The 24233-nt window shown below is 35.9% G+C and overlaps 1 protein-coding gene across 1 annotated transcript in view; it reads right to left on the bottom strand.

Annotated features, from left to right (window-relative positions):
• Positions 1-24233, bottom strand: part of EYS (eyes shut homolog) — a 1667443-nt gene that overhangs the window by 490523 nt on the left and 1152687 nt on the right. The gene's annotated exons all lie outside the window — the stretch shown is intronic.

The raw sequence follows: 24233 nt of genomic DNA, 5'->3' as shown, positions 1-24233 counted from the left end.
CATGAAGGAGAGTTGATATATTGATAGATAACTTTACAATATATACTGTACATTCAAGTCAGAACAGAATATTATCTGAAATAAAAGACAGTCACTTGTCTCATACCTTTGTGCTTGCTTGTTTCCTTTTTATTCCAGGTTCGAGTAATTAGAAACACTTCATATAGTTTTAGAGAGAAACAGAAGGTCTGTCAATACCAGTCAGAAATTTTTATGAGCTTTTCTGCTTCTCTATATGATTCATATGTGGGGCAGAATGGTGAGCTATTATTCAATATGTTGGGGCTAATAGGGCTTTAAATAAAATGGTAACAGAGCCTTAGAAACTAAGTGTTTCTAAATTCAAAGGAATGGTTTGTCTTTACCAAGGAAAATAATATCTCCCTGCACAGGAGCAGTATTATCAGTATGCACCTTCGCCTCCTGAGAATGCCATGTAACAATGTCTGAACCGTTAAAATTAATGACGTGGAATATGAGGCCTAAATAGCCCTATTAAGTCGAAAAAAAATGCCATCAATTCTTAAAGTGAAATAGATGTTGCTCTTATCTAAAATATGCACTTAATGGAACAAAAAAATTTGCTATGTTTCAGAGAATCCAAAATGTTTTTTAACTATATTTAATTCAAAAATATCTGAATCTTGGGAGATTGCTTCACAACCCCTTTACAGTAATAGTAATAAAGTAACAGTGTCTTTTTAAGGATCTAATTTTGCTAGTGAATATTAATAGTGTTCAGCTTATATCAGTGAGTCTCGAGTGGGAGTGATTTTGCTCTCATGAGGACACTTGGCCATGTCTGGGGACATTTTTGGTTGTCACAATTGGGGGGCGGTACTGCTGGTACCCAGTGAGTCGGGCTGCAAACGCTCCAGCGATGTACGGGGCAGCCTCAACAAGGGATGCCGGTGCTGGCACGTTTGAGAAGCCATGAGACAGACAAACTGCTGCAAGTAAATATCAAATTTATATAATCAGGTTTTGGGGTATATCGAGAAGTACCAATAATTTTAGATTCCCTACTTACTCATTTCTTTCCAGTATGACCTCAGGATCTTGACACACTGTCAGTTGAGGACAGGGTCCCCTCCATGTGCTTTCCTTTGCTGTGTTTCTTCCAAAGGCGAACTGCTCAGTTCAGTCCTAAAGAGGTGGCCAAGCTAATGCTGACCCTCAAAATCCTAACCCTGGACTGTTTTCCAAGAAGCATCTCTTAAAAGTGTGCTGTTTGAAGATACGTTTTCTTAACCTCTACCTGATGCCACCAAAACAAAGTACAGTGCTGCATGAAATGTGAAACTGCATTAGGCCTGTAAAAAGCAACAGAAATAATAGAAGAGTGTTGACAGAACTTTTAGTGGGTTGAATTGCAGTCCACCAAAAGATAAATGCACCCAGAACCTGAAAATGTGTTCTTATTTTGAAAAAGAATGTTTGTAAATGCAATTAAGGTAAGATTTTGAAATGAGATCATCCCCATGAGAGTCGGCCTTGAGTTCAATGATAAGTGTCCTATTTAGGGGAAAGGGCACAAATCTACTAGATTTCTGTGCTCCAAAACTGTGAGAGAATATACTTCTGTTGTTTCTAAGCCACCCTCTTGTGAGGATTTGTTACAGCAGCCCCAGGATACTACTGTAGAGTCAGAGATCTGAAAGATGTGAGGTACACCGTGGGAGTCTGCTGATGTCCAGGCAGCCCTGGAAGCTGGAGGATTGGTGTGTCGGACAATTCCAGGTCGCTCGAAGGAGTAGAGGCAGAAATGAGCTACAGAATGTGCTGGATGTCTGTTGTGAAGGGCAGCAACCCATGACTTGATGCTGCTTGTGAGCAGGATGGCCAACGGATACGTAGAATCTGAAGGAGTTTGATTTCAACACAGAAAATGTAAGGAGGTGGGCCAGGCTTGGAAGCAGTAGTGCTCTTTGTCAGGTAAAAAGCATCACTGTGAAGAAGCTGTGAATTGGTGCCCTTGGGGCAGGACTCTAGTCGCCAGCTGGAGTGAGGGAGACAGGATGGATGAGTGTGTGAGGGCATCTGGGTGTTAGTGGGCCAGCCTGTTCATCAGGGAAATGTTCTAGGCCTTGGGGAGTTACTCAGGTCCCCCGAATCCTGGCATCCATTTGACTCATTGGAAGGCAGTGGAGCTCAGGTACCCATGGTTTCTCCAGGATATGCCGAAATTGCTGACTTGGAACATGCTTTTCTGAAAGTCCTAAGGTTAAAAGTATTATAACTATGGTTAATAAGAGATGGAAAATGCAAGTGAGGGACAGTAAAAAAAAAAAGATAGTATGTTAAAAATACTGATTAATAAGAGGAAACAACCAGAACGCTATAGCAACAACATTGCAAATATATTTGCCTTGTTCTAGATCTAGAACAATACCTGGCACATAGTAAGTACTCCATAAGTTATTGAATGGCTGAGTAAATTTATGAATGAATGAACAAGTGCTTTGGGGGAGAAGAGAAAGTTTATACTTAGTTCTTCACTGAACAAATTCCACATTGAAGCTATAATGCTATTAATCACTATTATTTTTTCTTAAAATACATTAATATTCAACATAAATTATATAAATTCCAAGGCTATTCTCTTTCTAAAATAAAATCATATCTGACTATACATGAAAATGATTTATTTGAAGCTAAAACACTTGCCATTAAATATTTTATTTAAGTACATTGAATTAATCTACAATATATAATCAAAAGAGACAGAGTAATGTATTTGTATCTTATGGAAACATGTATTAGTGTGTTAACTATTTTTTCTAAGATTTCATGTTATTGATATTGCAGGTTGTTGCTGCAAACCAATGTTCCCTGAGTATTTGATTTTATATTAAAAACAAAAACACTTACAATCACTTTGGAAGATCTGGCAGTTTCTTATAAAATTAAGCATAAACTCACTCCATGACTGAGCAATTTCATTCTTGGGAAATAACCCAAGAAAAATAAAAATACATTTTTTTATAATGTAATAATAATATAAAATAATAATATAAAATATAATGTAAAAATACATTATTATTTTCCAAAATGGCTTTTATAAAAATGTCATAGTAGTTTTCATCATGATAGCAAAATGATGGGAACAGCTCAGGGGACCATCAAAGGGGGCACATAATGAAATATTACTCAGGAATAAAAAGCAATGAACTACTGATACACTAAAAACGTGGATGAATCTCAAGCACATGCTGGGAGAAAAAAGCCTTATAAAATAATATGTGGTATACTATAGTATATTTCCATTTATATGAAGTTCAAGAACAGTTAAAACTAATCTATGTGGGAAAAAAGTCAAAAAGCAGTTGCTCCCGGAAGATTCAGGGGAAGGGATCCATTGTGAATGAGCACAAGAAAACTTTGGGGGATAACGTTCTACGTCTGCTAGGAGATTGCATTTCACAGGAGCATATATTTGTCAAAATTCATCTAATGGAGTGTCTAAGATTTGAGTATTTCAATCTCTGTGACTTTTACTTCAAAAGAAAAAAGAGCTCTGCAAGCAAATATTGAATCTAGTGATAGGCCTGTTGTGGTATTTAGGGTATAGGGTACCAATAGGCAATTTCCGAAATGCATCAGAAGTGGACTGATGGACTAAGTGGGGAATGGATAAGTGTGTAATAAGACATGTATGATACAATGTTGATGATCCAATCTAGATGGTGGTCATATAGGCATTAAAATTCTTCAGCTCTTCTGTATTTTGAAAATTTTCATGATAAAATGTAAGAGAAAAATTAAAAGCCATTTTCATAGCTCATGCTTCCTTTTTCTAATTAACATTCACAGTGGGAATGCTTAAAGATCATTTAAAAATATTTCATTTCCATAGGAACCAAAAATATTAGCATAATTCTATTTCACTATAAAATTTTATTCAACTTAGTTTGTCTGTTTTTGGAGGTTTGGTCATATTTTTGCTATTCCTTTGTGTTTTCCAGTTTTTAAATTATAACCAAGTAATATGATTTGATCTTCAATAATCATGGTTAATTTTATAAATACACACTACATTACAAACTGTCCTGGTATAAACAGTTAGTCATTTGTTAGTCAGATGACGACGACCTGACAAATTTCAATTTTAGCACTTTCTTGTGGCCACTGAAAGTAATTTATATGGAACCAGTGTGAAATGGTAAATTTGCAGGTAAAGTTCTATCTCTTTTAATTCCACTAACCAGAACACATAATGATCTAGATTTAAAGATTAATTCCCCTTTTTGTAATGATTGTAATTGATTGCACAGATATAGTCCACAAAGCTCCTTTCAGGGAGTTTTCTGAAATAACTGCAGAGTCAACCCAATTCCTAAATCATCCAGGTGCATGAAGATCTTGATACCCCCTAGGATGATTTGAAGGTACCACATGACATGGAAACACTGAAGATCAACTTGTCACAAGTTCATGTTAGCATTAACATTTTATGGTAGTTTAAAAAAGGATTTCTTCTTCCTTCCTTCTTTCCTTCCTTCCTTCCTCCCTCCCTCCCTCCCTCCCTCCCTCTTTCTTTTGTTCTTTTTCTTTGTTTCTTCCTCTCTTCCTCTCTCTCTCTTACTTTCTTTCTTTTCACTGTTAGTCAACAAGACCCTGCAGGTGAACTTTCCAATTGGTTACTCAAGTTATACTCTGCTTCTCAGAGAAAGGACCTCATGGGTAGGCATTTCAAGGACTTGAAACTTGTTGAGAAATTGATCTGCATGAACCTAAGGTTCTTATTTTGAAGGAATATTTGGTACATGCATACTGCCTAAATAAAAACTCACTTGATGAGACTCACTTTTAAAAAGGAAAAAAAAAACTCAAAATATTTTATTAATAATTTATCTTCCTGAAGGAAGCTAAACATTTATAAAAATAAATCTATTTTATATTTCACAAATAGAGTTTTTAGATTATAACCATATACTAATATTTGGTATAATTCTTCTTAAAATTCTTCTTAAAATTAATAGCACAACATAACACTATTTAAGGTACATTTGATTTTTCACACTGTGTTCCAGCGTTAATTTTGTCAAGAATATTCGTGGACTTCATCAGTTTTCCCAAGACCCTCTCTCTATATGTTGTTATTCAAATAATTTTTATTTGAAGCACATCTCTTGTCATAAACCTTTTGATTATCTAATTCTAGGCGATTGTTAGGTAGCTGGAATCTGCCAGATTATCATTGGACAATGACTTTTTAAAAAATTAATTAATTAATTTTTGGTGGCATTGGATCTTCGTTGCTGTGTGCGGGCTTTCTCTAGTTGCAGCAAGCAGGGGTTACTCTTCGTTGCGGTGTGCAGGTTTCTCATTGTGGTGGCCTCTCTTGTTGCGGAGCACGGGCTCTAGGTGCATGGGCTTCAATAGTTGTGGCACACAGGCTTCAGTAGTTGTGGCACACGGGCTTAGTTGCTCCATGGCATGTGGAATATTCCCAGACCAGGGCTCGAACCCGTGTCTCCTGTATTGGCAGGTGGATTCCCAACCACTGCACCACCAGGGAAGCCCGACAATGACTTTTAATGTAATAAGTGACTTTATGGACTCCTGTAACTTGTTGTATTTGCAACTTTACTTCAAAATCAATTTCTTATTAATTTTACATTATGTGAAAATCAGAGAGAAGAATTACAGCATCCAAAGATGTGATCCTGATTGGTCATGAATCGTATTCAGGAAGGAAGAATAAGTGGGCAGTCATGTTAACAGTGAACATTTTTATACCGTGATAAACCTAACTGTCTTATGCTACACTGAATGTGGGAACACATATTATAGAGCACTCAAATAATGAATACTTAAACAAGGAGATGTCTGTCATATGTTTTATTATTAAATACAGTTAATGTCACTGATAGTATCTGGTTAAGATAGGGAGCATTTACACACTCGCTACTTAAACATCTCAACCTCCTCTGACAGAGTCTGTATGGAACTTGGGGAGATGTGAGAAGGTAAAGGGAAGAAAATGGACTATTCTAGAAAACAGGCAGAATTCATCAAAATTTTGCCCAGATGTCAGATTTTTGACAAATTTCAAATATTGTTTTTTACAGCTGATGAAAACATGTGGAGATCTTGAGATTATTCTGTCATTCTCTGATTGAGAAACATGTGAGCCATGGAGAGCTGTTGGGGAGAGGCTGGGTATTAAAATGACTTCTCATCAGCTAGCTCATTTTGTTATCTGAAAGACATGACTTTCAGCTCAGCAGTGTTTGTCCGTATGTTCCACCCCATCATCGCTCTGTGACAATCTTCTATCATTCTTGTGTGTGTGTCGTGATTATGTAATCAGCATTAATCCTCTCCTCTCCCACAGACCCTGAGAATTGATTAAGCTGAAACATCTGTTGTCATTGATCCAATCACAAACAGAATTCCTCATATCATAACTGTAGATACAATTCTCAGTTCTTCCAATAATGCATATTCATATGTTTGCGATCAACAACATGCAATCTTAAATGTCGTTCATACTTTACCTCCATTTCACTTTCTGCTACCAGGCTTTCTATGCTGGTCTCAATTCTATTCTTTCTTCCATATTTCTTCAGGATCTCACCTCTCCAATACCACTGTTTTATTTTTTTTAACAAAAAAATTCTCCGTATTAGCCCCTTCCCTTCTGCTTTTAAGAGCTACACCTCTTGTTCTTAAATTAAAAATCTTTCCTAGATCCCCCTTCTGCCTTCAGCTACTGCCCGGGTTCTGCCATTTCTGCAAAAGCACTGTCTCAACCTCTTTTCAGTTCATCTCTTGAAACTGTGGTCATGGCTCTGTTTTTTAATGCCAAATCCAATGTTTTTTTCTAAACCATTATTTTTTTGATCTTCGTGCTTTACCCCATGAAAATGTCCAGAGTCCTGAATCTCTCTCCTTTGACTTCCTGGATGATTTCCTTATGCTGCTTGCCTGTTTGATAACCCCTTCATCTTTTGTCAGTTTAATCACACTTTTCCTAATCTAACTCTAAATTCTGGTGTTCCCATTGTGGAGATTGCAACTCGTTTTCTCTATATCCTACATTTCAAGCTGATCAGCACTATCAGCACTACTATTAACTATTTGTATTTATTCTTTACTTTTTTATATAAGCTAATTTATTTTTAAAAGGTAGACTTATAACACTATGGTAAATGGATATATTAACATTTTCAAAATTGGATGAAAATTATATTAATTTGCTAGGGCTGCCATAATAAATACCACAGACCTGAGTGGTTTAAACAACAAAAGTGTATTTTATCACTGTTTGGGGAGGAAATGCATCTCAAGGTATGGGTAGGTTTGGTTTCTTCTAAGGCCTCTCTCATTGGCTTGCAGACTGCTGTCTTGTCACTGTGTCCTCAAGTAGACCCTGTGTTCTAGCACGTGCCTCCATTTGTGTCTAAATTTTCCCTTTTTGTGAGGACCCCAGTCAGATTGGATTAGGACACACCCTAATGATCTTCTTTTAACTTAATCCTCTCTCTTTTTAATCAAAAATTTTTTCCAACTTTACTGAGGTATGGTTGACAAATAAAAATTGTGTGAATTTAATGTGTGCAATGTGATGTTTTGGTATATGTTCACTTTAAGAAATGATTACCACAATCAAACAAATTAACATATCCACCACTTAACATAGTTACATTTTTTGTGTGGTAAGAGCACTTGAGATCTACTCTTTCAGTAAATTTTAAGTATACAATACTACAGTCACTATACTGTACAAAGAAGACACACAACTGGTCAATAGGTATATGAAAAATGCTCAATGTCACTAATCACCAAGGAAATACAAATCAAAACCACAATGAGATCTCACCCCAAACCTGTTAGGATGGCTGTTAGCAAAACATCAAAAGATAACAAGTTTTGGTGAGGATGTGGAGAAAAAGGAACCCTTGTGCACTCTTGGTGGGAATGTAAATTGGTACAGCCACTGTGGAAAACAGTTTGGTAGCTCCCCCAAAAATTAAAAATAGAACGACCATATGATCCAACAATTCCAATTCTGGGTATGTCCAAAGTTAATAAAATAGCTATCTCAAAGAGATATCTTCCCTCGGATGTTCAATATAACATTATTCATAGTAGCCAAGATATGGAAACAACCTAAGTGTTAACAGATAAATGGATAAAGAAAAATTTATATATATATATATATATACACATATATATACACACACATACATACATATATATGTATACATACATTTCAGCCATATAGATATATATTACATATAAATATTATTCAGCTTTACAAAAGAAGGAAGTCCTACCATTTGTGACAACATGGATGACCTGGAGGACATTATGCTTAATTACTTCTTTAGAGGCCAGATCTCCAAATACAGTCACATTGTGAAGTAGTAAGACTTGGGAATTCAACACATGAATTTTGCAGGGAGACAATTCAGTCCACAACAGTATCTATAAAAATGATACCAATGATTCATATCTAGATTGACCTTTTATCTTCCCCCAAGGTTCCAAATCTGAGAAAAAAACAATTGGCAAATATAGACATGCTAAAGATATACCAGCACCAAATTGAGCTTTTAGGTAATCTGAAGGCTCAAAAGACAATTGATAGGAAAATAACTTTCTCACTGGGTAATAAACGCCATGTTAGTTCTGGCTGCCCCTGACATGATCTCACAGCTCCAATGGGGAGACCTCAACTACCCTCAGTCTTCCGAGTGTCAGTCCCTCAGCTGATGAAGGCTGTTTTTGATCCCCGTGCACCCTCTCTTCTCCTTAGCTGAAGTCTTGCTAAATAAAATTAATCTAATTTATATATGTACATATATATGTATAACCTTTTGTAATTTATAATATATGTACATACTATCAAATAGACATGATATTGTTTAATCCTCTTAAAAATAATAGAGCCCAAGATAAATTTTAAAAAATTAGTGAGTTAAATTGCCACTGTGCAATTGCAAATAATATTACCTAAAGAGAAAATCTGGATGTACATAATTACACAGCAGGACTATCCAAATAATTTAATGATGAGCTAGGATTTTTAAAAAGTCATGTATGGAAGATGGATGACAAGATATATAATCAAGAATGAAAAGAAAAATTAGAACAAACAGAAAAATAATTTCCAGAAGATAAAAATTTAAAATAAATGTGACCAACTGCTAATATTTTAAACAGGAAGAATTTAAATCTGTTATGCATATGTTAAAAATGCACATGTATATATGTATATACACATACATATATTTATAATTAAAGCTATCTTTCTATCTATCCTTAGGATTGGATAAATTACTACTTAACATAGTACTAAGAGATCACTAGGAAAGCATGATGCTTGTTTTGATTCTAATTCTTCTTGGGGAGGAACATATTTAAAACCGAAGAGGGTAGAAAAGCACTGTAAATAGAGCTTTAAGTTCAATTTATTGGTAATACAGCAAGAGCTACTCATTAGTTTAGAGGAGTTTACACCTGTAGGCTTAACAAGAAGAAAAACAGTAACACCAAAATCAATGCTAACAACAATAATAAATCTTACAAAAGTTTTAAAATATCTGTTGATGTCCGCATTCATTTAGCAAACATAGTCACTGAGCTTGGTGTGCCTACATAGCTCTCTTCTGCTTAAATCACATTTCTTGGGAAGACGTTGAAGGAAGGAAAAAGATTTACCTGAAGCAGAATATATATGCAAAATCAAAAGTAGGTAGGATAACCACTCAAAGAAATTTGGGAAGGTTGTGATGTCAGCCTTAGATAGGTATCTAAGTTTGAATACAGATCTAAGAATTCAGTGGCTAAGAGATCAAACTAGTACAGACCAAATGGGAGTGGTGGAAAGAAAGGAGTCCTGAGTACACAATATTTTATCTTTATTTTTACATTTGTAAACTCATATATTGGTATGTAGGGAATGCCTAATAAACATTTTAAAAAGTGTTGAATGCTTATATTATGTTTGGGAAAGTTATTAATGATTTATATGAAGTTATCCATCTGGACTAGAATCTAGTGCTTTTTCAATTACCTTAAGTTGAGAGTCAAGTTCATAACTAGTTAGTCAAGTTCATAATTCATTAGTCAAGCTCCAATTTTTTGGGGGTGAATAGAAGTTGGGGAGACAGAAGACTGGAGATATGCAAACCTTGTACCAAAAGGGAGAATGTATGAATTTCAGAAGATTTCCATATTTGGACAAACACCAGAAACATTTTCAGCCAGATGTTTTGTGAGAATATAGACCTTTCCTTAACAACTCGTGCTGATTGACGGTTGTAAGCAGATCAAGGAAAGATGATGCAAACACCAGTTCTTGTTTTTAACGAAGCATTTGAAGCTCGTGTAAAATTAGAGGTGATGACCTGAACCAGGAGTTGGCAGAGCATGGCATTGGGTCAAATCCAGTCCACAGCCTACTTTTATACAACTTATAAGCTGTGAGTGATTTTTTACATCTTTGAAAAGTTGTTTTTAAAAAAAAAGAAGGGAAAAATACATGAAAGAGACCCTATGTGGCCCAGAAAACCTAAAATATTTACTGTCTGGCCCTTTATAGAAAAAGTTTTCTGACCCCTGAACTAAACTACTTGTAAAGTTTCTTGCCACTCTAATAGGCTATGTTTTTAGGGCATAATCCCCTTGATGACTGCAGTGTTGTCCGAGTTACCCAATAAAATGCATTTAAAGTTGAATTTCAGATAAACAAAATATTTTTGGGACTAGTATGCCCCATGCAGTATTTGGAACATACTTATACTAAAAATTATTCACTATTTTTCTGAAATTTAAACCTCACTGGGAATCTTGTATTTTATCCGGCAACTCTTATGTTTGCAGATATATGTGAATGCGCTGGTAATATTTTGTATCTACAGCTGGTTGAACAGTTTGCCCAAAGGCATTGTCAGACAAATAATCTAAAGTTAAGTCTAGAGAGAGTGTTATTGAGAGGTCATAGGCCTTTGTCTTTGGACTCATTTAAAAAGTCCAAAGATCTTGGATAAAGATCATGAAAAAGATCATATAAAGCACATGAAAGGGGGCCTAAATCTCTAGAGACAGCTAAGGACCATTGTAAAGTTTAAATGGTCTGATCAGTGTAAAATTGATAGTGATAGACAAGAAATGACCAGAGAGAGAGGGACTTGACAATTAATGAGGACATTATTTTCTTCCCTAAAGTGAAAGTGACTTACTTTATTTACTCCATCACAACTATGTACAGAACTATACTTGTGAAATGTGTTTTGCAGAGTGTGTTTGAATAGAAAGGAATCTTTTCTAAAGTTTGAAAATGTCATATAATTTTGGAAGGTTAAATTTGGAATGGTAAATAAGAGCAAAACTGTCCAAGTCTCTACTTTAAGGATAGATGAAAAAATATTCACTAGCAGAGATTTTGGCAAATATGTAATTTCAAAGCAATGTGAATAGTGATGTGGAACAGGATGGATCAGAATAAGAAATGGATCAGCATGATATGTACAAGACCGGATACGTATTATATTTGTAAATTAATATAAATGACTATAATTATTGAATGTGATTAAAAACCTGTATAGGAATAGAGTAAATAGCATTTACATGAGGGTCACAATTACCACCAGAGTTTCTGGCTTTGAGTTAAAAAGCAGAAGCATAACGCTCTAATCTAGAGATGTATGAAGCATTACTGTGATATGTTAATGCCTTAAAATATATAAATAGTGAAACGTCAGAAGGCATTTTAAAAGACAGCATTTCAAGTGATCTAAATGCAAATTAACCTGATATATGTGGATTACATCTTTTTTTAATAATACAAATGGATTAAAATGAAGGGAACATTGCTCTAAAATAGGGAATGATTCTATACGGCTATGCTTTGGGCTTTCAAACATATGTTCAAACATCTGAACAATGGTATGGTTGATTTCACAGACTCTAATTGTGTCCAGAGTCACACATTCATCATTTTTAGCAATTCTCAATGTTGACTATTTTCAAATGATTGCACAGTAATCTTTTTGGATATTCATACATAATGCCTTTTTATCACCGCTACAAAAAGTGAATTATAAATCAATTTAACGTGAAAATGTGTATAGTTTTCAAGTTTCTATCTAGTAAAGAAACAGAAAAGTATATAAACTCAATGTGTAAGAGAAAAAACTCAGCCTTCTTTTGCTTTTGTTTTCATTCTTTGCCTTTCCCCATATGTTAATAGAGTACAGGTTCTTTCCAGACACAGTTTTGGCACAGCACATACTAATTTGAATAAGGGAACTAATTTTAAGTGGCTCTTTTGCTTTTTATGCCAAGAAAATGTCATGTGCTGCACATGGGAATCCATAGCAGATAGGACTTTTAGATTCCTTCTTAAACCAGGTGTTAGAAATTTGTGAAAAAGCAAAAAACATTTTTCAGAAAAGCTCAAACCATAGAAAACTTTAACAGTTGTTTTGTGGTGTCATTGAAGTGCATCTAATTAAAGTCATCGTTTTCTTTTACATCCTAGAAAGAAACGTAACTACATCACTCTGTGTGACAGTGCATACTCTGTATGACATACTTCCAGGTATTCCAGAGTCTGTACCCACTGTATACATACTGATACAGACCTGCAAGATGTGGTTAAGTAAATATGATACAGTATCATAGAAAATCATAAGCATGGGAATATCATTATTCCCACATAATTAGATATGATAAAAAAGACCTTCTCAACATAAGAGGTATAAGTGTAATACAAGAGTTCTGGTGTAATGTGCCATTTGATATGCATGTGATACGTGTGTGTAATGATGCCAACATGATAGAAATAACAAGTAAAATTTCTCAAAAACTTTTAGAAAATTTACATTGTTGATATTAGACTTCCATTCTAATTCAAGATTGCAATTCATTCCATTTTCTTTCTTCTGAATTCTATTATAGAAAGCACTAGAGGATAATCTTCAGTGGTTTATGATACTCTGAGCTCAAAATTTAGTTGAACTGCTTAAATTTTTTGAAAGTAGTACATATTTATGAAATACTTTTGAAAATTAAGGGTTATTTTCAATTTATTCAGGACAAGGAATTATAGCAAAGGTTCAGTGATATACCAAAAGTGTTTCATCTAGCACTTGTGTTGCCATGTTTTAAATCCTGTGATAGTCATAGGGAAGACACATCCTGGAAACTTTGTGTTAGTTTTACTTCAAGCATGTTTGTAAATATCATAGTCTAAATAGTTTAGACTTTATCTACAAAAGAAGAGTAAATGTAAGTGTTCTGAAGAGTTCTTTAACAACCCACGTTAGAAGGGCTGTCTTCAGGCACAGATTGAAATGAATATAAAATTTGAAAACTGTTCAAATTCAAAACTAGTTTGGGTAGGAAAAATGTCAGGGATTGAGACTTTGCTATAGAGAGAAGCAAGTTTTATAGTTTTTCCTAAATATCATATTATTTACTTAAATAGCTATTCAGTTATTTAAAAAATAGTTTTCTTTAAATTAAACAAAAATATATGATTTCCTTTTATATCTCACATGTTATGCTAGATGTCTGGGTTAGAAAGACATAAATGAAAACACTCACTTTCCTTGATATTTTCCTATCTAGGAGGGAGATGCAAGTAAATATACTATGAAAATAAAGTCTGTAAATACAACAATAGGAAAAGGCACAAGATATTATGGGCAAGTAGAGTGGAAACAAAAGCAGGTTGGAATGTGAATCACAGAAGACAGCTTCCCAGAGAAAATAATAATTGGCCCAAGTCTTTAAGGAAGAAAAGCAGCTAACCAGATCAAGAAGGATATTCCACATGGAACATCGGAAGGCATGGGGCATGACACATGAGAGGAAAGGAAAGGCCGGGAAATTACAAATCCCTCAGCATGACTGGATTAAAATTTTGAATGGCTTGAGGTTGGAGGAAAACAAAGCCAGAGAAGCAGGCAGGCATCAGATCATGGAGGGCAACGTGTGTCAGAAAAAGAGATGAATTTGGAAGAAAAACCAAGCACAGATCATTTGGAAAAGAAGTCTGTCATGGATCCAGATGAGTGAAACCCCTGGGTGTCAATGAGGGAACCTCAGGCAATAACATGTCGAAAGAAATCACATTCTCTCACTCCATGAGGGAAACCAAGTCTCCTAATTAGAAATAAAAAAATAAGTGAAACTATGGACTTCAAGATATTCCCTACAACTCCAAACAGCATCCTTTCTCCCAAAGTCCTTTGTTTTTCAGAAATTGCTCTGTGTGTGAGTAATGTCAGAGAAGCACAAAAGAGAAGACAATTTTAGAATTTCTAGGCTGGAAAAGACCAGGGTAGCTCATGGTTGAACCTTAGAGGATGCAGAAGGATATTGGTGGGGCAGATGTTGTGAAGCACTTGCTGTCAAATCCAGCTGCCTTCTTTTCCCTATGTGTGTAGATCTTAAAAGTGCTCCCTTAATAAAACTCCTGCTTTATAATCTCTTTCTAGGATTCTCCTTCTCTGGGAACTCATCATGTAACAACTGGAGAGTAAAGTAGGAAAAGAGCCTGACCAGCAAGCTCTCCAGGCAAGGTGAAGAGGCTTCCACTTAGTCCCAAGTCCACAGCAATGGCTAAATTGAACCCCAGAGGTTTTGCACTAGGGAAGAATAAATCCGACTCCATATTGGATCTGTTTCTTTTACTTTAACCTTTGTATTCTATTGCTTTTGCTGCAAGTTAACCACTAAGGGGATGTTGCCTATAAGCTTAAATTATACATAATGGCCCACCTTAGGGAACCCTGCCTCCCGTGTAATAAGCATTAAGCTAAAATAACTCTGTTTAGCTCACAGACAACATCCTGACCAGGCCTACCTGTGAATGGCCGCAGGAAGGAAGAAATTAACACATCCCCTCCAGAGTTTGACCAGAACCAGGAAATGTTTGACCCTATCCCCTCCCCTTTTAGTATAAAAGAAGCCTGAATTCTAACTCAGGTAAGATGGTTCTTTGGGACACTTGTCCACCATCTTCTCAGTCTGCTGGTTTTCCGAATAAAGTCAGTATTCCCTGCCCCAACACCATGTCTCTCAATTTATGGTTGTGTGGTGAGCAGTATGAGCTTGGACTCAGTAACAGTTTCATGTTAGAGAGCAATCTGGTGTCAGTACATTTTAAAGCTGAAAGGGGCTTGCAAGTTAATTCTAACTCTGCCACTCTTAAGGTAGAGAACCTGAAGGTCAAAAGAGTCATGATTCCCCTAATTCTGCATAGCCAATTAAGGGCTGGGCTGAGAAGGATTCCACATCTTCTCACTCCCACCCTACTGCCTTTTTCAGTAAACCTATTCTTCTCAGATAGATGTGTTTCCAGGAATCTGCATCAGCATATCAGGTTGCTTGTGGCCATAGGATAAACATGAAAATTTCTGGAGGATGATTTCATTTCCTTTTTATATCACAATGCACATGCTGTAGAATGTAAAGAGTATGCAACTTTTAAGATTAAAGAAACAAGAGACTCCCAAGACCTTTGGAATTCAGTTTTGTCCTTAGAACCCTTTTGAGTAGAGTTGAATCTCCTCTGCTACTAGGGATACATCAGTGTACATATTTGAAAAGAACTGCAGGAAGAAATACCATTATTCCTAGATATTGGATTCTTTTCCATCTTGATTAAAATGTACTCTAGCTTTATGTTAATATAACAGCATCTATAAGAGGACTTTATTAAAGTCTCCAAACTGCAGGCAACTCATGATAATTATCTCCCCTTCTGAAGATGGTATTAAACATATCTTTGCAGTACAAACTAAGAAGAGGCTAATTGGTCCAGTTATTATCACCCTCCAAATCTATATGAGAGAGTGCACAGCCCACCACAGAGAAATGTATTTCAGGGAATCACCAACAAGTCACTGATGCCCCTGCAGTGACAGAATGCATTCACTGTCCCCATCAGCCACTGCTCAAGAATCAGAATTCACACTTCTCCCGATTTCTTCTACCCTTGAGCGGACCCTTGAAGCTCTAGTTTTAGGGAGGAAGCTCTAGTTTTAGGGAGGAGATGTATCCACAGGAGGGACAAGAGGGTGTGGAGAACTTCAAACTGGGCATGGGAATGAAATTGTATTAGTTAGTTACATTGGATTAGACTTTTTAATACCTGCAAGTGACCTGAAAGCTATGGGCTGTGTCCAGATTGTCTCAAAATAAATCTGGCAGAAAACATCGTAAATTGGTGCTGGGGGAAATTAGATTATTCTTGAATGTAACCTGCCTAGTCAGGTCATTTAATGAGCTAAATTCATTACTATGTCAATATAGATGACATTGGCCCAACGCTTATACCCTATACTCTTAATGGAGATTTTAAAACAGAAAAGTATAGTGAGTGGTAAAAAGAACAATTATTTGGCATCAAACCAGCCTTGGTTTGAGTTCTGGCTTTGTGCATCACTGCATGACCCAGGCAAATTACTTTCTCTGTGCCTCAGTTTCTTCTTCAGTAGGATGGGGATATTGATGATTGCAGTTTACACATTTTGTGGCATATTCCAAGCCTATAATGATTCTTCCTTCTTGGGCACTGCTTTGTGATCTCTTTCAGCATCCAGGCTGGCACAGCATAGTTTTAGCCAGAGTGACTGGGTTAGGGGTGGTGACCTTAGCCATGCATCTTTTCCCCTGGGTCGATCCAAGATTCGGCCTTTCCATGGGGGAAGGACCCTATCGTGTTGATTCAAACACCATTGTCAGCTGGGACCTGGTGAGAACATGAAACATGACTCCAGTACAGAATGTACCCAGAATGCTTTTTGTTCCTGCTTCTAGTCTCTTTCTGGTGACACCGCTGCATCCCCTTTCTGGGGTTCTATGATATTCCTCCTTTATGCTTTTACAACTAAATTTTTCTGTCTTTGCTCACATGAACTTGGATCAGACAGGAAGGATAGTTTTAAGAACTTGGATTCAAATCCCAATTCCAAATTTACTGGTTAAGTAACTATGGACAAGTTACTTAAACACTCTGCATCCATTTTCTGTACTGAATTATGGGGAGAGGATAGTATTTACTTCAAAATAATACTCATTCACGAGGAATAAGTGAGTCACTACAGGCTAAGATTAAGAACAATGCCTAACACATCTTAAGCATACAATAAATGTAAGCTATTATTTATTGAGTTGATTTCCATCACTTGGAAACAAAAATAACTTTGACTAATAAAGTATTATCTGACTCACAGGGTCAGTGTGAGGATGGAAAGAGAAAGTGCAGGAAAAGAGCTTAGCATGGTAAGTCCCAAGTATGAACTGGCAATGTTTAGCGTTTCCTTCTTCTTTCTTAGTTACCACTGCACCTGATGTTAATTACCAGAGGCACTGAGATGACCCAAAGCATCCATTCCTCATTTTTAATCCACAGAAGCAAATGGCACTACAGACAGAGGGTGACAGACATATGTGTGAGGACTGGTTTGATTTCCATCTCTCTCTCTACCTATTCAGATTTATTCACATCCATATCTACAATCCTAGGATGGAGAATAAAGAGATATCCACAGAGACACCTTAGCAAAGTAGATTAAAGCAATCGAAGTGGGTTTAGTATTTCAAGGACAGTTTAAAGAATAAATTCTTTTGCTCAGATGGTTCTCAGTTTCATTAATAAAATTATATTTATGAGTGAGGGCATGATGGCACCTCTTAAGTACAAGTTCTATTAATTGTTTCCTGCCAAAGGCACATCACATGTGGAAGAGTGTACTTGCCTGAAAATAAATCTCCCAGAGGCCATGTGGTTTAATCTTGATTAGCTTTTGGCATCCTAGTTCTTCCATTTTGCCATTGTGTAGTAACATTTTAGGGCAGGTCAACAGCAGCCTTTGTTTTTGCTGTTGGTCTATTCTCATATCCTCCAAGCTTTTAATCTTTCAATTCTTTGCACTGATGTCTTCTAGTTAACTACAAAACAGAACTTTCTTTCAAATCTTTACTATTTCACTGTAAATAGTATAATACCAAAGCATTAGTGTGGCTTTTCTATCATTATTTAAAATGGTAAAATGACAAATAATAAGCTAGAATTCAACAAACTATATCAATTTAACTATCTGGCAATACATGCTCATATGGAAATGCTTAATGTTTTCTTTGAAAGAGTGTACTTCAGTAATTGCTAAAAAATAACATTTGACCATAAAACTTTACTAAATTCCTTGAGAGCAGGAACAATGGGCCCATTACAAATTTGAATAAGTAGATGCATGAAATTAAAGGAATTGCTTTTATCATTAATTTGTTTCAGCCCCAATTTTAACTAAGAAAATTATTAGTACTTACAGTTTTTATTTAAAAAAAGAGCTGGTAAAAAGTCATTCTTACATATTCATTTCCATGATAACATAATATTCTCTTTGTCTGGAACATTCTCTTCTCTGTTTTTCAAAGGATTGGCACCTTCTGATTTTTAATTTTAGATTGAATGACATTTGCTTGTTGTAAATTTCTAAATGGGTCTTTCTCCACTCCCACCTCACCCCACTCTATTCTTCTTTGTTACAGCACTCTGTTTCAGAGTCTATATAACAATTGGAATTATATATTTGAACATTAACTTCTCGATTGGTTTATACTACTTGTAAAAGACAAAGAGAGAGCAGGGAATATGTCCGTCTTATTCTCTAATGTGTGATCAGTGTTTGAGGCAGTGCTTAGCACATCAAAAATATGCAAAGAATGTGTGGTAGAAATGTGCATGAATGACTTCATCTGACAATTTGTAAATGAATTAATATATTAGTGTAAGAATGAGAGACACCTTCTCTATAAGAGTCATGGCCCATTTCTGTGTGAAAGGCCTTGTTTGACATACAAGTGTAATATGCATGTCTGACATACAACAAAGGTCAGAGCTGGATTACAAATCTGGCAGCTATCAGTGAAGAGATCGTGTGTAAGGCTTTAGGGTTCTGTCTAAAAGACCCTCTCATCTAGCAGGAGGCAGATAATATAAGCACAGATAGTTAAGAGAAGAGAGACAAAAATGAGTGCTCTACAGTTTGTTAAATAAACGACTTTTTAATGCTTACTATTTTAACTAATAGTATAGTGTAGTCTGAGACATTCCATGACTTCGTAAGTAGTGAATGGTAGCTGACCTGCGTGTCTGGCTTGTCTTCCCTTCCTTGCATCCTCCCAACCCACCCTCCATGCTCACAATCACTTGAAAACTTAAAGACAAAAATGTGATCCTCACACCACCTCTGATGACTGACTCCATGTGTGGTACTAATGTATAGGTGTTCCACTAAGGATTTTTTAATTGGATGTGTTGAATGGTAAGGGAATTAAAGGATGCTATTTAAGTCAATAAAGGAGACAAATAAAATAAATGTCATCCATTTTTGATGGACACAGGGGTATATGTTTCCCTCCTCTTCCTAGATGGAAATTTCTAGATTATTACCAATGTAAGTAGAGAGATTGATGGACATGTAGTTTTTACAGTTATCAGCACCAGAATGAGGGGGGAGCTGTCATTTTCTACCAGCTGAACATGGTGCTCGTGGTGGAGAACGGCAGCAACTGGTGGTGCGAGGAGAGGGAAGATGGGGGCCTTCCCTTGCCCGTGCTCCAGAAACAGAACCCTCTGTCTCTGCCCACAGGTGGTCTCGTCTCCTGTCAGCCTCTGCCCTTGACCTCAATCCCCATTCACTTTCAACTTAACATCTTAATATTTCAGCCGTTGCCATTTACTGATAAATATGCAGCGTTGCCCTCTGCTTTTAAAGATGGATTTTCAGACAGGAATGTTATGTTTGAAAAGGCCAACACCCATTTCTTGGCCCTTCTCTGATGATGCAGACCATCCGTCCTCTGGCCGGGAGATAGATCATTGTTATTAGATGCTGACTATCTCTGCCTTCTTGGCTCTGGAACATCTGACATCCAGCTACCTGACTATAGTTAACAAATACATTCAGACTACTCTAATATGCCTTTAAAATATGTTCTGATTACGGTAAAAACAAAGCAGACATTCAGGCCGTCTTTTTTCAAAAAAAAAACAAACAAGACGAAACACCTAGTAAAACCTCTCATTTTTATTTCTACGTTTGCAATTTACTCAGTGCAGCTGACCTTTAAGCATATATGGAACATACAGAGACAGGATATCAAATAAATGATTTCTTGGTTTTAATGTATGGCATTTAAATACTCCTTTATTACACTATTTATAAAACTGTTTTATAGAACACTAAAAAGTATGGGACTGTTTACAAATGTTAATCCTACAATTAATAGTCAGAGGCACATGCTTTCCTGCAGCACAAAGCACTGATATTCTAAATCTGTCACTCTGAACTTTACAGTAGGGGACAGCCATCTGCCTGCACACAGCCATTTAAAACAAAGCAAGAATACAGGCTCTTCTGTCTCCCCTGGTGAGAGGCAGGATCATTATGACAAAGCAGGCAACGAGGTTCAGCTAATATGAATTAAGATAGCATGTGTTGAGAAAAAAAAGGAACATATTAAATCAAACTGATTCTATAAGTCAATGTTATTAGGTGATTAGGTGATTTGATAAAGTAGCGCCCAGGATGTAATGCCAAGTACATGGGAAATATGTGTATGGGTGAACTAGCACTGAGTCCTACAGCCCTGCAAACCCTTTCTCTGTGTTGCTGAATCTAATGCTATTTTAGTTAAAACTCACACTTAACTGGCACCTCCATTTTGCTGTGAAAAATCAAGGTTGTTAAAATAAAATAATTTAACATTCTCTTACAGGTTGAATGTATGCACTGGAAAGAAAAAGGAGCAAGGCTATGAAGAAAAATCAGTTTTGAAAATATCTTTACGGGTAGATGACTCTGCAATTATATATTTTTTTCAGAGAGTCATGTTCTTTCATCATCTATGTCTAGATTTTTCTGAAATTCAAATATTCTTAATCTACTTTCTACATTATAGTTTTACTGAAATCATTATGGAAAAATACTACCACTCAGTTACAATTCTTTTCAGATCACCCAATATGCTTCTCAGCTTAATTTTAAGTGGGTCATGAAAAATTATTAGATTAACATTAACTTCTTTGTTTTTCTGATTTTTGAAATTTGATTTTTTAAAGAAAACTCTCTTTTCCCTGAAAGAGTGAGAAAAATTAGAAATTCCATGTCATATTAAATTTGATTTTCTAACGAGTGTAGCAATAGAGCACAGTGGTTAAATGTGAATTGTGGAGTCTGCTGAGATGGCTTCTAATCTCATCTCCACCACGTGCAAGCTGTGCGACCTAAAGGGAGTAATTTAACAGCTAGAGGCCTTCAATTTCTCATTTGTAAATGGGGGTCATTTAGAGAGCTGACTTCGGTTGGGTTACTCTGATGGTTAAGTGAAATAAGATGCATGAAGCACCCAGTACAGTGTCTGGTCAATCAGAACTCTTCACAATGAGAGTATGCAAGTTTCATTCCTAAAGCAGAAGTTCGGATGGTTTAGATGTTGAATGTACTCAATAAGGGACTCATTTAAGCAGTCATTTTCATAGCAATCTATCTGTAAATTCTAATCATTTTAATACTGACAACAGTTCTCAGAAATTATATATTATAGGATCATATGGTAGCTCTCCTGGGCATATATCCAGAGAAAACCATAATTTGAAAACACACATGCACCCCAATGTTCATTGCAGCACTGTTTACAATAGTCAAGACATGGAAGGAACATAAATGTCCATCAACAGAGGAATGGATAAAGAAGATGTGGTACATATATGTGATGGAATATTACTAAGCGTAAAAAAGAACGAAAGAATGCCATTTGCAGCAACACGGATGGACCTAGAGATTATCATACTAAGTGAAGTAAGTCAGACAGAGAATGACAAATATGATATGTTATCATGTATATGTGGAATCTAAAAAAATATATGATACAAATGAACTTATTTACAAAACAGAAACAGACTCAAAGACATAGAAAACAAACTTATGGTTACCAAAGGGGAGAGGTTGGGGGGGGGAGGGATAAATTAGGAATTTGAGAATACACACTACTATCCATAAAACAGATAAACAACAAGGACCTACTGTATTGCACAGGGAACTATATTCAATATTTTGTAATAACCTATATGGGAAAAGAATCTTAAAAATTGTATATATATATATATGTATATATAAACTGAATCACTTGGCTGTACACCTGAAACTAAGGCATTGTAAATCAATTATTTTTCAATAAATGAATAAAGTTATATGATATATATATATATATATTATATATATACGGAGAGAGAGAGAGAGACAGAGAGAGAGAGATTTAGAGACTGTGTATCCAAAGCAAGATTTTTAGCAGGTAGTTGACATATTTTGAAGCTGGCATACGATACTATTTATTGAAATCTATGCTTAGAAATGGTGCATCTGGCCAACCTGGAGAATGCTATATATAAAAAGCCTCGTTATGGTACCAGATTCCTGAATCATGGGCCTTAAGCAATAATCCTCATCTGTGATCTGGGTTCTAAGATACAGGCTAGTATGACTTATATTTAGAGCATTAGATTGAGAACACAAACCTGTTCTTGGCTTTCTTCATGACTGAAAGAGGAAAGATACTTAACATGAATTTAGATGGTAAATGGTTAAAAATAAATATGTATATAAGGAACAATTATTTACAGTATAGCACAGGAAGTTATACACAATATCTTATAATGACCTATAATGGAGTATAATCTGCAAAAGAAAAAACGGAATCACTATGCTGTACACCTAAAACCAACACAATACTATAAATGAACTATACTTCAAGAAAAAAAAGAGTTGAACAAGGGAAAAGGTATAATTTTTACAATTAGAAATAATATTCTCAATTCTAAAAATGCACATCTCATCACAGTCTAAGTTTTATACTGAAATATTTCCCCAACAGGCAAGAACAACAATAAAATCATAGGTAATACTATGATATCTAATAATCTAAAGAGTCCTACTGCATGAACTTTGTTTAGTGTATCATACACCTCAGATATAACTGACTTAAAGTTTCTTTAAAAAAACAATTGTCTCATTGGTAATGATTATTTGTTCACACTTTCTGACTATACACTTAGAAATAAATATTCTGTGGTAGATTATCTGGTTTTAGCACCATGTTATCATAAAATTTATTAGTTTAAAAAATACTGCAAAATCAACAGGAAAAACAGTTAAAATATAGAAGGTAGAAAGTGCTTAATAATGTTGGAAAAAATGAAATATTCCTAAAAGTGAATATAGAGCAGAGTTCCCCACTTCTTTTCCTGAGGTCAGTGTCCTACATTCTGCCACCCAAACACCAAACAAACCTCAGTCAATCCTGGGGTTTAATTCCAGGTAAACCCAGGTTTCTCTTTTTCTGGAGGGAAGTATGGGTCGCTGTGTGAGGTGTTAAAGCCACAGAGTGAGGGGTCCGAGGAGAGGACTGAAGCTCAGTGGGAAGACTTGTGGTTTGGCCCGTACAGGGGACAAGGGACGCACTCCGTAACTGAGGACCCCTGTTTTCACAACATCAAATTCATCACTGTCAGTAAATTCAGATTAAAAAAAAAACTTAAAATATCAGAGTATATTTTAAGAAAGGTAAGGAGGGTATTTTGCTAAGGCTTTACCTACCGTGAAATTAAAGAAAGAAAAAACCTCTCAGTTCTACATGTGGATCTAAAAGATCTTTACCATCCAAATTATGTCCCTAGAAGTCCACTCACGGTATGTAATACCAATGGTCTCAGATGGCAGCAAAACATGCATGTCTCATGGTATTTTGCAGACATATAAAATAGTCACTCAAAAATCAAGCAATAGTGATGTGTCTTCAAAACCATTTTACAGTTACAAAATAGACTTTAAGGACACGTTTTTACAATGAACATGAAAACAGACCATGTTTCCATTTCTGTGCTTTTGATTGTGCTTCCTTGCTTCCTTGGCTAAACAGCAACGCATTCATAGCAGTCACACAAGATTGTTTGGGAAGGAGAGCTGAATAACACATACGTATACCTTTGAATTCTCTTTTGGACGTCCCACATTTTGGTATTTAAAAAAAGAGTTATTTAATACAGTCTCGGAGAAGCAGTGAAATTCTCTGCCGTCTGAATCATCACCCAGTAGTAATCCCTACCCCTCCCCTAATTTAGAACTCGTGGTCAATTTTACATAGAACAGAATGACACTCTCCAGGCTTCCTGCAGGGACAGGCCAGCTGCGTCAGGACCTAAT

Source organism: Delphinus delphis, chromosome 14, assembly GCF_949987515.2.
Source record: "Delphinus delphis chromosome 14, mDelDel1.2, whole genome shotgun sequence".
NCBI classification, from domain to species: Eukaryota; Metazoa; Chordata; class Mammalia; order Artiodactyla; family Delphinidae; genus Delphinus; species Delphinus delphis.
This window is presented reverse-complemented; position numbering and strand designations above follow the sequence as displayed.